Source organism: Lynx canadensis, chromosome C2 (genome assembly GCF_007474595.2).
Source record: "Lynx canadensis isolate LIC74 chromosome C2, mLynCan4.pri.v2, whole genome shotgun sequence".
NCBI classification, from domain to species: Eukaryota; Metazoa; Chordata; class Mammalia; order Carnivora; family Felidae; genus Lynx; species Lynx canadensis.
This window is the reverse complement of record NC_044311.2, coordinates 102,914,831-102,932,001: the sequence shown is the minus strand read 5'-3', so window position 1 is coordinate 102,932,001 and position 17,171 is coordinate 102,914,831.

Sequence of the window (17,171 nt, the reverse complement as noted above, 5' to 3'; positions counted from 1 at the left end):
ACATGTGACTTTGATCTTGGGATCGTGAGTTTGAGCCTCACATTGGGTGTAGAGATTACTAAAAAAATAAATAAAAGAATTATGAAATTGTTTAAAAAATAAGAAAGAAAATAAAAGAATGTTAGAAATAACCTTACCCTAATCTCTTAAATTATGTAGAAGAAAATTGAATATCAAGAATTGTGAAGGGTCTGATATTTTGCCATGCTTACAAGTGAATGCATTAACCTGCCCACAGCTTTATAGAGGCTGGAAAAAGACACAATGGATCAGAGACAAAAGACTTTATTATCCATGGAATAGCAGGCAATATGAGCTTCATGTCCAAACTGATGGCCATTGCTTCCCTAGTCCCATCAGGGTGATGAGCTCCAGTGGATGCTATACAAGCTAAGGAACCTTGAGTTTAGGAAACCCTCAATCTTACAGGGTGGATGTTAGCAAACCTGTCTACTGTTTTCCAGGAAGGAAAAATTATCTTATCATCCTGGTCAGGAAGCAAATCTGGCATCTGCCCTGGAGGGAGACATTAGCTCTACAAACATCTGTGCAAACAGAACAAATGCCTCTTGTTCAGAAGATATGCAGAAAAGTGAGAGACACATGTTGAATTGTCTTTCAACACTGAGATTTAGGGAGGCGAAAAAGATTATTTAAGATCACCATCTAAACTGCTGAGTTCTTAATTAGTACAAAATATAATAGAAATATATTATTTCATATTTAATAGCTAGGTGGACATACCCTAAGCTGTGAGTCCTAATGAACTAATTGAAACCCTAAGGTGTGAATCCTAATGAGCTACTGAGTTCATTTTCTCTCTTTGAATTCAGGAAGGACCTGTGACTTGATTTTAACCAAAAAAATAAAAAATAAAAAATAATAACATATATGTGCATATATATATATTATGTATATATATAATAATATATATTTATACATATACTAAAGGTGTTGGGATGTTATCCTATGACTAGATTACTCATCTATCTATTATCTATTTATCTATATGTATCTATATCTCAGGACACCTATGGTATATAGAGAGATAGACAGATATATAGATAAATCATCTAAGATTATACACACACACACACACACACACATACATGAAATCTCTTAGCAGACCAAGACCAAGAACTGCTGGCCTTGAAGAAGCAAACTCATATAGTGACTGTGGAAGGGTTGATATAGCAGTCAATTTTGGGTGTCCTCTTGGACCTAAGGACAACCTCCAGCCAAGAGCCAATAACAAGGTCCTCAGTCACAGAGCCACAAGGATCAGAATTCTGCCAACAGCCTAAACAAGTCTAGAAGCAGATACTTCCCTACTTGAACCTCTAGGAGAGAATGCAGCCTAATCAACATCTTGATTGCAGCTTTTTGAATCCCTGAACAGAAGCTCCTCAGCTAAGCTGTGCCCAGACTTCTGACCCAGAAAACCTATAGGCTAATAAATATGTGCTGTTTTAAGCTGGCAATTTGTTATGCAGCAATAGAAAACTAATGCAACAACAGCTCAGTACAGACCAGAATTTAATATATGGAATATGGCTTCAAGTTTACGCTGACACCACTTTGATTATTCCTTAGATTTTCTAAGTCACTTCTACAAATTTGGTTGTTTGTTTTTGCTTCATAGTCATCCCATCCAGAATAGAACCAAGGTTAATAAGCTTTCAGGTGATTCCCTGTTTCCTTTGGTGAAACCTCATTAATTATTCCAGTCCACAGAGTCTCTCTTTACTGAACCTATGATTAGTATATTACTACAAAATTTAGCATTTGATTGTTCTCAACAATTGTACTGTTTTTCCAGCAGAATGTAGATCCTCTATTTAGTCTTACAGATATTTTTATATTTTCCACAGTATTTGCAACAGTGTCAGGCAAAAAGGAGATGCTTATTAAATATCTGCTGATTGATAAACATGATCTGATTATTCAGAAGCTTCTGTTAACAACTGACCTGGATATTACAGAATTTAATCAATATAAAATTGCCACACTCTCTACACCCCTCATCTGCCCTGAGTTGTTCTGCCTCATCTCCAAAGCCCAGGACTAAAGAAAGCTCTAGAAAAAGTGAGATTATGGACAGATAAATAGACAGACAGACAGACAGATAGATTGATAGAGAAATAAAGGGACACCTGGGTGGCTCAATCATTTGAGCTTCTAACTCTTGATTTCAGCTGCGGTCTGATCTCATGGTCCTAGGATTGAGCCTCATGTCACACTCTGCACGGGGAGTGGAGCCTGCCCTTGATTCTCTCTCCTTCTCCCCTGTCCCTCTTTCCCGCTTGTGTGCACTCTCTTTTTCCCTCTAAAAAATAAAAAAAAATAATAGAAAAAATGAGATGTCTCTCTCCCCCCCCCCGTCCCTTGCTCACTTGCCCCCTCTTTCTTTCAAAAAGAAAGAAAGAAAGAAAGAAAGAAAGAAAGAAGAAATAAAAGAAAAAAAAGAAAAAATGAGATGTCAAAATTACTTTCTGGGTTAGTTCTATTCTCAGTTACTACATGGCATAATTTATCTCCATGTCAGAGGGCACATCCAGTTGAATACTCAGGATCAGTCCTTATATATAAATTAAAATCAGAATTTCAACATACATGCTCCCCCCAAAAATAATATAATGGATAACTGGATGATTCTAAAAACAAGGAGAAAAGAAATTGCAAACATACTTCTAAAACTACAGACTTCATTGTAAATGAATGAATGAATGAATGAATGAATAAGCGTGTCTAAGCCAGTCACTTCTAATACCTAAAACTCTCTGTAGTGGCAAGCAGCCAGCATTCTTGGGATTATGTACCATAAAACTTTTGCATCATAAACCTTTTGTGTTTTACTTCAAACTAAAATATACCTGACAAGATAAAATAGCGGATAGTGTCAGGTTTGCCTTATGCCTTAAGAAAAAGAACTGATGAGGCCAAAAAAATTGGTAGCGATTGCTACGACTCTTGTATGCTTGTCCATTCTCTACATGGAGTAGGAGGAGACAAAATACAAACATATGTAAAAGTCTAGTTATTAAAAACAACCACATAACTTTCCTAACCTAAAAATATGGTGCTGTAGGTGTATTTTTTTTTGCCCCTTCCATATTTGAGCAGTGCTCTCTCTCTCTCTTTCTTTTTCACACACACACACACACACTTTGAAATTTCTGCTTATCTCTTATTTACATGGACTTGTCAATAATTGTAAATAATCATCTGCCATTTGGCCTCAAATCAGTAGCTACTTACAGTTTCCTTTTGAAAATAATCTTATTAAAACAATTGCTGTGATTCTAAATCATAAAAGCCTAAGTACAGAGCTAGTGATAATGACCTAACTTTTGTTTTTGTTACATTTCTTCGGGTAAATCACCTTTCTTTTCCATGAAATTCCTTGAATTGCAGTTTCTTAGATGGCTTTCAAATAGTTTTAATTGATCCTGACTTGCTGCTGGTACTTATCTTTCAGTCTATACTAAAAACAAAGTATTTTAAAATAGAATTTCAAAACAGTATCAAAACAACCACTTCCCTTATGAAGAATACATTACACAATTATTCAGTGCCTTGCTCATATTCTGTGTTCAGTATATATTTGGAGAATTAACAATAGCAAAAAAAACAAAACAAAACTAGGAGAGTTCATTACAAGCAGAACTATTCCTGCAAGAAATGCTAAAGAAAAATTTTCAGACTGAACAGGAATGACACCAGATAGAAACTTTGTACTATAGGATAAAAGGAAGAATACTAGAAATACTCTTTTTAAAAAGACAATAGAGGGGTGCCTGGGTGGCTGAGTCGGTTGAGCACCTGACTCGACTTCAGCTCAGGTCATGATCCCAGGATTGTGGGATGGAGCCTGCTTAAGATTCCCTCACTCTCCCTCTACCCATCTCCCCCATCGCACTGTCTCTTTAAAAAAAAAAAAAAAAAAAAAGATGAATGTAAATATTATACTCTATATATTGGGGATTATAACATGTAGACTTGAAATATATATGATAGTAATACTACAAAGTTTGGTGGGGTAAGTGGAAATATAGTTATATGGTTCTTATATACAACTTTGTATAAGTTATGCATTATTCAAGGTAAAGTATCACAAGTTATAGATACATAATGTAAACCCTAAACAACTACTAAAATATAAAACAAAAATAAGCATTTAAACAGCCAATAAGAAAAGAGGGCGATGTTTGCAAACTGGCAGCATAGGAATTTCTAGTGCTCATTCTCTCCCAGAAACATCAATTTAAACAACTATATAGTAAGAAATATACTAACCTTATGCATACTGTTTCAGAAAAATAGAGGACGATGGAACCTGTTCCAAATCATTTTATGAGGCCAACACAATGCTCCAATAAACACAAAAAATCCTTAATAAATTACAAGCAAATTGAAATCAGCAATATATAAAAATGATAATACATTATGACCAAACCAGAATTATCTCAAGAATACAAGGAAGATTAAAAAAAAAAAAAAATACAAGGAAGATTGAACACTTAAAAATCAAAACAACAAAAAAGGGATAAAATATTGATCTTAATAGATGTAGAAAAAAATAGTTGACAAAATTCAATATTTGTGATTAAAAAGCAAAAATGAAAACTCTAAGCGAAGTGGTAATAGAAGGAAATACTCTAAACTTGGTATCGGGGTTATGCTGGCCATAAAACAACCCAAATTTATTATCTTACAGTTCTGGAAGTCAAGTCTAAAAAGGGTCCCACTGGACTAAAATCATGGTGTCAAAGGACTGAGTTCCTTCCTTGAAGCTCCAAAGGAGAATCCTTTTTATTTGCCTTTTCCAGTTTCTAAAGGCTGCCTCCACTCCTTAGTTTGTGGCTCTGTTCCATCTTCAATCTCACTTTGCAGCATGCTGATTCTCTTTCTTCCACACATAAAGAACCCCTGTGATTACACTGGGCTCACACGGTTAATCCAGGATAATCTCCTTATTTTAGGGTCAACTGATTGGCAACCTTAACTCCATCTGCTACCTTAATTCCTGAGGATTAGAACAGGACATCTTTGGGGAGCCATTATTCTGCCTACCACAACCCATATCTCCACATACTATTAACCCACCCCTGGATTATTTCAGAGAAATCCCACACATCGTATCATCTCACACATAGCTATTTCAGTATGTGTTTTTATTTTTTATTTTTTAAAGTTTATTTATTTACATAATCTCTACACCCAACATGGGGCTCCAATTCATGACCCCAAGCTCAAGAGGTACACACTTCTCTGACTGAGCCAGCCAGGTGCCCCTCAGTATGCATTTTTAAAAGATGAAATCTTTAAAAGATGCATCTTTTAAAAAGTCACACGTAAAAAATAGCAAAAATTTCTTAAAAGCATCAACTATCCTGTAATTAGATATCTCTTATTCTATCATGATTTTTAAAAAACATTTCCAGGGGCACCTGGATGGCTCAGTCGGTTGAGCATCCTGACTCTTAATCTTGGTTCAGGTCATGATCTCACAGTTGGTGAGCTTGAACCCTGCATCAGGCTCTGTGCTGACAGTGTGGAGCCTGCTTGGGATTCTCTTTCTCCTCTCTCTCTCTGCCCCTGCCCTGTGCACACACACTCTCTCTCTCAAAATAAATAAATAAGCATAAAAAATAAATAAAATATTTTGCAGATTGAAAGAAAATTCAAATAAGATTCATAGCTTGCTTTGAATAATTTTCTATTTAAAGGACATTTCTGGGGATCCCTAATATTACTTGAAATCATTTTAATTATACTGTTGGTTAAATATATACAAACATGAAACCAGATATAAATTCCTCAAGTATGTGGGGGTGCCTAGGTGGCTCGGTCAATTAAGCATCCATCTCTTGGTTTCGGCTTAGGACGTGATCTCACGGATCATGAGTTCCAGCCGTACATCAGGCTCCGTGCTGACCATGCAGAGCCTGCTTTGGGATTCTCTCTGTCTCTGTCTCTCTCTCTCAAAAATAAATAAATAAACATTTAAAAATACTACTTACGTGTATGACTCTCATATATCTATAAAATAAAAAGTACTCTTGAAAGAAACCCATGTACCCAGTTTGAGAAACACTGTTCCTATAACACTGTCTGCATCGTTCATTTTGCGATCAGTTGTATCAAGTCCTATGAGAGCCCTTCATTGCCTAAAGCTGTTCATTAATTTCATCATGTGATTACCATTCTTCAGGACACACCTTGGTCACCTACTATTTGCCAGTCACTTTTCCTAAGTAGAAAGAAACACAAAGGTGAACAAAACCTGGTCAATTGCTCATAGTGAATTTTTGAAATATTATGTATTATCAGAACCACTGGACTGTAAGCTCAGTGAAGATGTGAACCAACTATTATGTGTCTTTATATTCTCTAAGGAGCCTAACAGAGTGCTTTTAAGTCAGTAATCAATGTTCAATAATTGATTTGACTTGAAAGCCTTTATTTTACTCATTCAGTTAAATTTGGCAGGCTGACTCAGAGAGAACCATGCAACAGTATTTCTCTTTTCAGCTTTAGAATGAAGAAGAGGTGAGCGTGTATGTTTGTTTTTTGGCAATGATGGCAAAGAAAAGGATGCTTGGTGATAGAGATGGTGTGACAGCCACTATGGAAATTTGGAGCCAAGCAAGTCATAAAGCTGACTCCGTCGGGTACAGATCCTTACCAGTCAGCGTAATAGATGGATAGCTATTATGGGTCAACAGTGATGGATGGAATTTGCTCAGAATAGCACAACACATTCAGCTCTTTGGGGACCAGGAACATCTATCACTAATGATTAATCCTTTCATGAGGTTAACAGAGCTCTTTTCTTACATTCTTTGCTCTTTGTATGGGGCCCACCGTCCTGCTCAAGAAATGTTTACTTTCTGGCACTATGCTATGTATATGGTTCCTAAGTATTTAATCAGGGGACTGCATGGTAGATTTGTCCCAACTCCCAGAACTGTTTCACAACCTGTTTTCCAGCATGTTCCCAGTCCTTACAATTTCTCCTACTGGAGATAATCTTTGGCTTGTATCAACTAATAATACATAGCCCTTTAAAAAATTCAATATAAGCAATTAGCCAACTTTTATTCATGTGATACAAATTTCAATATAATACCGAAAAGGGAACTTTTATAGACATCAACATATTTTAAAGCAATAGATTCATATATTCATTCTCAATGAATGCAGGAAGGGTATACACGGAGTGCAGATGAGTTTTGAAACACATGGCACATGCTGCTACTGTCCAAGAGGGTCAGTGAAATTTGGTGGCCCTGAGGAGCACGGGACCATAAAGACACTAAAAACAGAGAGCTGTATCACAATTACATAAATCTAGGGTCTTTAATTATTCATATTTTTACTCATCCTTGACTATGGTATAAATCCCTTAAGGGCAGAGACCAGATTGTGCACATCTTTGCATCCCAGCCATAGAACTCAACGTGTTAGACCAACACCATGGTCATCACCTGGGAACATGTTAGAAATGCAGAATCACAGGCCCCATCCTAGACATACTCAATCAAAATCTACGTTTAAACAAACTTCCAAGTGCTTTAAAGATGAAGAAGCAATGCTCTCCAGCACTGGCATAGTGCCATATGCACAATAAGATTCAATACCTGTGTTAATCAACCATAAGCCCAAAAACTTTATAAACTGTAACTCTATCAGGTGTATAGGTCTGAGAGATAAAATATGAGAGAGAAAGGTAAAAAGCAGGCACTATAATAACATGCACATTACGGGAATGTTGTACTTTTTTGTGAACCCACCATTTTTACATGCCAAAAGGATGGGATAGTCCAGCATATCTGTCTTCCAAGTGAGGTGTTTGCCTCTGAATGTACACAAAACCATCCTATCATATATGGAGAGAGAATGTTAGAATTTCTATTCACATTTTTAAAAGACCTCTACTAATATTTAATATTCAGGTTGACCCTGGTACCTACACTCAGTCTGCACGCCAGATAGTACATGAACTCGTAGCGACACTCTTAGTTTACTGACATTTTCTGCAGTTTATATGTGCAGTGACTGTAACTAAATGACCAAACGACTTCAAAGATCCCTTTAAGAGAAATGCAGATTGAAGATAATCCATGTAAATACAAGGAAAGCAATGACAAAAACAATCACAGTAGGTGGGGCACCTGGGTGGCTCCAACTTCAGCTTAGCTCACAGTCTCACTGTTTGGTTTGTGAGTTCAAGCCTTCCATCCACATGGGGCTTGCTGCTGTCAGCACAGAACCTGCTTCGGATCCTCTGCCCCCCTCTGTCTCTACCCCTTCCCTGCTCACAATCTCTCTCTCTCTCTCTCTCTCTCTCTCTCTCTCTCTCTCAAAAATAAACATTAAAAAAAACAACAGAGTAGGCACTTACAGTCTTTATGTAGGCTCTTTGTCACATTCAAGACAAAAGTAGTGATAATCAAATCAAGTCTGACCTGAAATCAGCTAAAATCCCTACATTTTGTAAGAGCTTTATTGTGGCATAATTGATATACAAATAACTGCACATATTTGGTGTGTACTATTTATCATTCTTTTTCACTAGATATATTTTAAAATAATTTTTATTATTTAAACTTCCCCCAAAGCTCCACTATCACTCATGATTAGCTTTCCCTAAGAGTACGTTTTCATCTCTGCATACTGTGCTTTGTGAGACAGACCTTCCAGCAAGGACCACTGATATGCTGATTTCTGAGGATATACTCGGTAGAACCAAACCAAACAAAACAAAACAAAAGACACACACACACACACACACACACACACACACACAAACACAAGGAGCAGAACAGTGCATAAAGTGAGTGTATTTTATGGAAGAAAGAAATCCACAATTTCTTTTTTTTCAATTTAAACACATCTCCATGAAATTTCACAATACTGGAGTCCAAGAGAAGGACCTACAATATTCTAGAGAAGGTCATATTTAAGGATCATATTTAAGGACCAGGAATTAGAATAATTTTAGACCTCTCAACAACAATACTAGGAGACGAAGAAGACAATGAAAAAATTCCTTTCCCATTCTGAAGACACATTACTTTTATTTTAGAATTCTATATCCAACCAATTAGCATAAAGGATAAAATACAGACATTTTGAGACATGCAATTGAAAAAAGAGATACTTCCCAAAAAGCTATTTCTCAGAAAGCTTATAGATAAGATTCATGAAAATGCAGGCATAAACCGAAAAAAGAGGAAGGTATGGAGTCCAGAAGACAAAGATCAAAACTAGGAGCAAGGGAAGATGAAGATAAAAGGAGACTCGGAATAAAGAGTTTGCCCCAGGGGCGCCTGGGTGGCGCAGTCGGTTAAGCGTCCGACTTCAGCCAGGTCACGATCTCGCGGTCCGTGAGTTCAAGCCCCGCGTCAGGCTCTGGGCTGATGGCTCGGAGCCTGGAACCTGTTTCCGATTCTGTGTCTCCCTCTCTCTCTGCCCCTCCCCCGTTCATGCTCTGTCTCTCTCTGTCCCAAAAATAAATAAACGTTGAAAAAAAAAATTTTTTTAAAAAATAAAGAGTTTGCCCTGTCCACCCTAGGTGGAGAGGGAGAACACTCCTGTGGGGCAGGTTGAAAAAATCTGGAAGGCACTTCCACAAAGATCAGATTGACAGCCATCCTGATGTGAGAGATCAGATTAAGAGACTCAAGCACATTGACAGTGTTTGGGGTTCAATTAGTGATTAATAATAGATAACACTTATGGTGTGTTTACTATGTAGGCAGACACTCATCTAATACTTTGTCCATGAACTTTAGGCAATGAATGTAATATTGTTCCTATTTTACATATAAGAAAGAGGCAAAGCGGATTAAGTGGCTAGCTCAAGGTCACACAGCTAGTAAGAAGCAGTACTGGGGCTGAAACCCAGGCCATCTGATTCCAGAGGCTTTCTTTAACCATAATTCCATACTGACTCCCTAAGGGCACAGAAATGCCACCAATTAAGAAAAACAAAATCAACTTCAGGAAAAATAGAAAATAGCGTAAGGAAGGAAAAGTAATTATAATTTTCTACATGATTGTGTTGTGAATGACATTTTTATAGTCCTAATGATATGAATATTAAATATTAATCTAACCGATATTATCATAGTGATATTTAAAATATTGGGAGATTTAGGCGGTGCTCATGCAGGACACAGGGAGAGAGAGGAGAGCTAAATCCTCATCTTTCATAGTAGAAAGACAATAAAAGTCTAATGTGAAAAATACAAGCGTGTTAATTAGCAATATGGAGGCTAAAATCAAGGTCAAAGTATTTGAAAGTGTTGGTCTCTAGGGAAGGAAAACAAAGTAAAAAGACTAGACACTTCAGTTTATCTTAGCAACTTTTTTGGAACTGGTTGATTCTTTAAACTACATATATGAAATTAAACTATGTGTGCATTTAAACTATATAGATGTGCAATTTAAATTAAAATTGCAGGAGTGCCTGGGTAGCTCAGTCAGTTAAGCCTTTAAGCATCAGACTTAGCTTGATTTCAGCTCAGGTCACGTTCTCGCAGTTTCTGAGGTGGGGCTCTGGGCTGACAGCATGGAGCCTGCTTAGGAATGTCTCTCTCTCTGTCTCTGTCCCTGCCCTGCTCAAGCTCGCTCTCTCTCTTTCTGTCTCTCTCAAAATAAATAAATAAACTTTAAAAAACCTAAAATAAATTAAAATTGCAAAAAAACCCACAAAAAAACAAAAACACATGAAGTAATAAATCTTAAGGGAAGAGAGGAATTTTCTTCCAGTGCTCTCTCCTTGTCCTTGAAGGAGTTTAGAACATGCTACCCCAAAATACGCTACTTTGGCATATTGATTATTTTGAGCTGAAGGCACTTGAGAAACAGCTGATGCAGGAAGGGCTTCTGATCTACTGTCTTCTACCTAAAAACAGGCCATACAATTTCCTACAGGAAAGGAGCCCTCTCTGTACCAGGAGGCTCTTATCACCAGAGAACCGGGGAACTGACCATCGAAAAGCCTACTAAAATAACCCTCATCTTCCACTAGGTTTTCCTCTCCCATATAGCTCATGTCACTTCTCCCAATTAATTGCCCCCAGCCCTCTCTGTCATTTCCTCACAAACCTATCGTTTCTTTGTCAAAACAAAAAGGGTATGAAAGCTTACTGCTCTGGTCACTTCAGGTTTTCAATCTCTTCCAAAGTCCCCCATGGACATGTAAAAATTTAATAAAATGTATGCTTTTGTTCTGGTAATCTGTCTTATGTCAGTTTAACTATTAAGCCCAGCCAGAGACCCTCAGAAGAGAATTCTTCCTCCACGTCCTCCTGGATATTTGTGCTGGTTCAATTCTTTGGGAAGCAGAAACTGAGACTCACTTAGGAGCACAAATGGTTATGGGAAGGAAAACCAGTGAAAGAAGAGTGGAGAACACAGGACTGGGCAGAGGGAACCTACCACACAGACCTCACAAATCTTGCCCTGTCCAAGTGCAGGGCTCTGGAGCAAGGATCAAGAGGGGTCCAACATTACAGAAGGTGCCTGGCCCTCGTTCCACTGTTTCATCATTAACAGGGGCCCTGGAAAAGACAGTGACCTCGGCTTGGACACCTAGCTGAGACTGTCAGCTAACCTCTCTACTTGCAGGCAGACAGCACGTCCTTTCTTGAAAGGAGGCTTGAGCTGTACCTCTCAGTGTTGGCCATATATTTTTTTATAAAAAAACAAACAGAGTTGATGCCATAAAGCACATGTACTGCTTGTGGCTATTTTCCCACTTAAGTACTTTCTATTCTGTATTTCCGTCTTATTTAATATTAACGAAATCATTACTACATCAGAATTATTTTAACATTAAATTCAATATGTGTATGTAATTTCAAACCAATATAAAGAGATAAAGTGAAAACTAAGTCCCCAGTCCAGACTCTAGTTTCTCTAGAATCCCAATTACTGGTTCCTTACATATCCTCTCAGAGATAGCCTATAGATTAAATGAATTAACTTATGTGCAGTGCTTAGAACATCACCTAACTCGAACCAAATGCCATACAAATTTTTCCCGATAGTAGTAGAGGGGGAGGCGACAGTAGGGTGGGGAATAGGTAATCATAGTGGTAGCAGGGTGTAGAATCAGTCTACCTCACTCTTTTCAATGGCCACATGGTATAATTTACCAGCGTGTAATATAATTTTTTAAGCATTCTCCTTACAGAGGGGACAACAGATAACAAAAAGTTACCATAATCTCCAACAAATACAGAAATTAGATGTGTCAAAAAACAAATTATAGGCGAATCTGGGTGGCTCAGTCAGTTGAGCCTCAGACTTCAGCTCAGGTCATGATCTCACAGTTCACGGGTTCGAACCGCACGTCGAGCTTTGCTCTGACAGCGCTAAGCCTGCTTTGGATTCTCTGTCTCCCTCTTTCTCTGCCTCTCCCCCACTCACACTCTCTCTCAAAAGTAAATGAATATTTTAAAAATAATAATAAATAAATGTTTAAAAATTATAAAATTCTGTATACCCTAAGATCCGAGTTAGAGTGAGAACTGGGAACACTTGGGCTAACGTGATGTTGAGTGCGGACAAAATGGGGTCACATAATTATTCAACCTTGCCTCGAGTGTAAGTACCAGGGACACACCTGCCACAGTTAACTGGCATCTCCAAACATGCTTATTTGCAGATATTTCACAGGCAGTGTCATGAACAAAAGAGATGCTTTCATTAAATCAGTTCTATTAGAGAGGTAACTACTGAAAGTCTCTCAAAATGGGGTGCCCAGGTGACTCAGTGAGTTGAGTGTCCGACTCTGGTTTTTGGCTAAGGTCACGATCTCAGGGTTTTGTGAGTTTGAGCCCCACGTGGGGTTCTGCGCTGACAGTGTGGAGCCTGCCTGGGATTCTCTCCCTCTCTCCCTCCCTCTCTGCCACTCCTCTGCTCATGCTGTCTCTTTCTCTCTCAAAATAAATAAATAAACTTAAAAAAAAAAAAAGCTGCATAAGTGCTGATGGCATCAATATTACCTTGGTAAAGTACATGCTAAATTGCAGAGGTATCTTAATTTTGGTCACTTATCTCACAGATATGCCCTTTCCAGCACACTTGTTAAGAAACATAACTCTGAGTCCACAGTGCTGTGGCATTTTTTGTTTTGTTTTGTTTTAATCTCTATGCCCAACATGGGGTTTGAATTTACAACCCTGAGATTAAGAGTCACATATTCTACCAACTGACCCAGGCAAGGTCCCCCACCTTGGGGTTTGAATTGTGTCTCTGACATTTATAATTGGGTGACCCAGGGTAAACTTAACTTCTCAGGGGTTCAGTTTCTTCCTTATCAGTAAAATGGGGGGATGGGAAGAACTATATGACTGCTGCTATTAGCAATGGCGTATCTTATTTTCCGATTTAATCTAGTTCTAGTTACAGAACATTTTTTTGCTCAGTTATGATTTAAATAATTTTATTTAAAAAAGAACCATATCCCTATGTTGAGTCTCAGGAGATTTATGAAGCCACAAAACTATCCCTAAAATCCAAAGTCATCATTCCATCAACAGGGAAGTGTGAGTTTGGGCACATTTGACAGTGGAGCAGAGGGCTATGGTGCTAGGAAAGGTTTCTGCAGTAGACCTGATAGGAGAATCACTTGAAAGCAGTACACAGTATTTCCCAGAGGAAATCAGACCACTGCTACTTTAAAAATGATTAATAATGTTAATGAGTGTTTAGCATTCTTGAAAGGATAGCTTAATTGACTACATAGTCCTAGGGGACTAAAAGTGCAGTATAAGAATGGAATCCCGGCTTTACTTGAGTCAACTTTTGAAGCCAAGAAAATTAAACAAGGATAGGAATCCATGTGCTTCAAGGACATTATTTGAATAGGGTTCTTTTTAAAAAGTCATCAAGAGCCATCGGGGCATAGTGGGATTAAGTGGGGAAAAGAAGCACTATCATTTATATTGGGGCTGCATCATTGCTTTAAGCATCCTGATTTTGCTTGTAGACTGAAACTGTGGTGTAGAGATATTAGGCTCTCCCTACATTTCAGGTAGCACATGTAACCTAATAGCTGCTTGCCCAATAGGGGGCGCTCCTTAAATAGAATGACTTACAGTGGAATAATCACGTGAAGAAAATAGTACTGTAGGCAGCAATAGCTGAGGGAATCACAGACTCATGTGGTTTTTAGATAAGAAAGTCCCAATTCCTTAGATGCATTATCAAAATTATCAGCGAAGAGGTAATTGGACCTGCAGACTCCTTTTGTAGAATTCTCTAAGGAACAAAATTACAGATATTAGCATCTTGGTTGGACACCAGGAAGTATAGCAATACAATCACTGCCTTCAGGAAAAACTTACTGAAAAGACAAGTGATACTACCCCCTTTATTATTGAACTTTTCTGCTCTTTTTATTATTTTTTTAATGTTTATTTATTTTTGAGAGACAGTGCGAGCAGGGGAGGAACAGAGAGAGGGAGATAGAGAATCCAAAGCAGGCTCCAGGCTTTGAGCTGTCAGCACAGAGCCCGCAGTGGGGCTCAAACTCACAAATGGTGAGATCATGACCTGAGCCAAAGTCAGACGCTTAACCGACTGAGCCACCCAGGTGCCCCAAAAAGACAAGTGCTCTTCCTAATGCAAAAAGTAAATTACAACAAAAGGCAGTATGTCAATAAGAATCCAGAAAACAAGAGACAGTTCCCAACTCTTAGGTGGGGAGGGCACTGCTGTTTGGTCTTTTTATTGAAGGGGGTGGGGGCAGGAAAAGGTGAGTGAAAGTCACAGGGCAAGGTGGGAGGACAGCTGGACCAAAAACCTAGAAGTGGACAAGAAAGAGAGTTTCTAGAAGCCAGTCAGCAGGAGTAGAGATTTTGTACTGCAAAATTTGGAGAAAAAAAATAATAAAGCTTTGAACAGAAATGAACTTCCTATGAAGACATTGGCTGAGGGAGATAAAAAGACTTCAAGTAGGAGTGTAAATGAGGAAAAAAGCTGAAGATTATTTATTTGATGGTCAGGACATTTTGAAGGAAATTGCTATTGGAGGTACTAGATAAAGTGCTATCTCAGTTCCTGCTAGAAGCCCTTCATAATTTTCCAAGGTTCCTGCCTGAGACTGCTGTACATTCTCCTTCCTTTTCCACACTTTCTTCTGTCTACTAAGAATAATAATAGCCACCATTTATTAAGGATCTCTTTCTGCAAGGACTTTCTGCCCCAATCAACAACCTAGCCTTAATAAAAAACATCATTATCCTTTTCCTGATGAGAAAGGGTAAGGAGCACTCTACTTTCTCATGGCTGTTAAGTGGTAAAACCAGAATCTGACCACTGTTCTTTTTTTTTTTTTTTAAGTTTATTTATTTATTTTGAGAGAAAGTGTGTGTGCGCCTGGATAGGTGGGGGGGGGGGGGGGGGGGGAGGGGATAGCACAGAGAAAAGGAGAAAGAGAATCCCAAGCAGGCTCCACACTATCAAAGCAGAGCCCCACACAGGGTAAACTCACAAAACCTGAGATTACCACCTGAGCTGAATCAAGAGTTAGATGTTTAACCTACTGAGCCACCCAGGTGCCCCAACCACTGTTCTAATACCAACATCAATGTTATTTTCACTATGCCTTTAAAATTCAGGGAGGCTAAAGAAGACAAAGGACAGTGCTTTGTCTTTCTGAAATTTAGCAACCCGTGGGGATTCTATGAATGGCTACATTTCATGGCTAACATCTTCATGATACTGGTGGTCATATATGGTGGGAAAAAATAAAAGCTGAGAAATCTAGTCTCCTTTGATTATTTTCTCTTTTTTTCCTTTTCCCCCACCAATTGCCCCCCATCAGACTGCAAAGGCATTTCAAAGGTCTGCCACGTGGGCAAGCACTGGGCATCCCGAGTGTTGGTGGGGCCATGGGCCTGTGATGCCACAGGCTCCTCTTTGCCTCACTGGGCTCCTGAGAGTCTTACAGAGCACGCTTGTGTTGCTTGGAAAAGCTCGCCTTTCGGGTAAGAGCAAGTAAGGGATTCAAGGCACACATTCGTTTCGCAAAATGGTAGGTTTCAGATGGCCAAGTGCCCAGTCGCTGGCAAGGCAGCCAGCATCGCTCACACGCCCTTACAGCCCAACAAAGATAACACATGGCGTGTGCCCCGCAAAGACAGTGCCCCACAACCTCACCCCCGCAACACACACACAGTAGGACTAGAATCACCCGCCCCGGACAGGGGCCAGGTGTGCTTCCCTTACCACCAGACACCCAGCTTCTCTGTACTCTGGCTGCAGCGGTGACGGGCCGGGGCGGGCGGGGGGAGGAGTCGCTACAAGGGGAAATGACGCCAGCGCTGGGCTCTGGCACCTGAGGCGCCCCCTGGAGCGTTGCCCAGGAACACGGAGCTAGAGTTGAGACGGTGAGAGCCCAGGCAGTGAGCAGCACCAGCCGCACAGCCCTCCCCATCACTGGGGAGACACAGGCAACAGGCCAGAGCTAATGTCTGCTGCACCAGCACTCTCCACCCCTGCACCATGAGGCAGGAGGGCAAGGTCAGACCGCAGTCCACACCCCTGCCCTGAAAACACTGCCAGTCTCTGGGGAAGAGAGAGCTTGGGGTCACCATATTCATCACCTCTTTTGATCTTTTATGTATTAGCTATTTCTTCACTCATTAAAGAAATACTTATCGAAGGGACGCCTGGATGGTTCAATTGGTTGAGGGTCTGACTCTTGATTTCAGCTCAGGTCATGATCCCAGGGTTGTGAGTTGGAGCCCCATGTCCCACTCTGAGTGTGGAGCCTGCTTAAGATTCTTTCTCTCTCCCTTTGCCCGTCTCTCTCTTTCTAAAAAAAAAAAAAAAAAAAAAAAAAAAAAAAAAAAAATATATATATATATATATATATATATATATATACTTATTGAATATCTACTATATGCTAAGTATAGGAGATCCTAATCCAATAGAGAAGACAGTCTAATAAGACACATTTATATGCAACCACTAGGCAACTGTTCATTTCATTACCTCATATACCATTGTCTAACCTGAAGGACAAGATTAATTTTTAAAAATAGATATAAGCCTTAAATATATGAAACATTTACTTCTTAGAGTTTGAGAAAGTACATTTTGCTAACAGGAAAATGTCTATGGCTTTTTTGAAAGCCTCTTTT